This window comes from Vigna umbellata, chromosome 4, assembly GCF_029865625.1.
Source record: "Vigna umbellata cultivar VRB3 chromosome 4, Vumbellata_1.0, whole genome shotgun sequence".
Taxonomy (NCBI): domain Eukaryota; kingdom Viridiplantae; phylum Streptophyta; class Magnoliopsida; order Fabales; family Fabaceae; genus Vigna; species Vigna umbellata.
The window spans coordinates 33,228,935-33,230,007 of record NC_142168.1 but is presented as its reverse complement, the minus strand read 5'-3'; positions in this window follow the sequence as shown (position 1 = coordinate 33,230,007).

The following is a 1,073-nucleotide window of genomic DNA, read 5'->3' as shown; positions in this document are numbered from 1 at the left end:
ACCCGAAACCCGAAAACCCGAAAACCCGAAAACCCGAAACCCGAACCCGAAACCCGCACCCGAACCCCTAAACCCGAACCCCCGAACCCCGAACCCGAACCCGAACACGAAACCCAACCCGAACCCGAACACGAACCGAACCCGAAACCCCGAACCCGAACCTCGAACCCCGAAACCCCGAACCCCAACCCCGAACCCCGAACCCCAACTTCGAACCCTGATCACCGAACCCTGATCCCCGAACCCTGATCCCCGAACCCTAAAAAACCCCGAACCCTAAAAACCCCGAAACCCTAAAACACCCTATACCCTATACCCTATACCCTATACCCTATACCTATACCCTATACCCTAAACCGCAAACCCTAAACCCCAAACCCCAACCCCAAACCCCAAACCCCAAACCATAAACCCCAAACCCCAACCCAAACCCCAAACCCCAAACCCCAACCCAAACCCCAAAACCCCAAACCCAAACCCCGAACCCCGAACCCGAACCCCGAACCCCCAAACCCCCAACCCCGAACCCCCAACCCGAACCCCCAACCCCGAACCCGAACCCCGAACACCGAACCCCCAACCCCGAACCCCCAACCCCGAACCCCAACCCCGAACCCCCAACACCGAACCCAACACCGAACCGCGAACCCTGAAATCCCTGAACCCTGATCCCCGAACCCTGATCCCCGAACCCTAAAAACTACGAACCCTAAAAACCCCGAACCCTAAAAACCCCGAACCCTATACACTATACCCTATACCCTATACCCTATACCCTAACCCCTAACCCCTAACCCCAAACCCCTAACCCCTAATCCCTAATATCTAAACCCTAAACCCCAAAACCCCAAACCCCAAACCCCTAAACCCTAAACCCCTAACCCTAAACCCCTAACCCTAAACCCTTAACCCTAAACCCCTAACCCTAAACCCCTAAACCCCTGACCCTAAACCCCTGACCCCTGACCCCTGACCCCTGACCCCTGACCCCTGACCCCTGACCCCTCAACCCCTGACCCCTGACCCCTGACCCCTCAACCCCAAACCCCAAACCCCAAACCCCAAAACCCTAA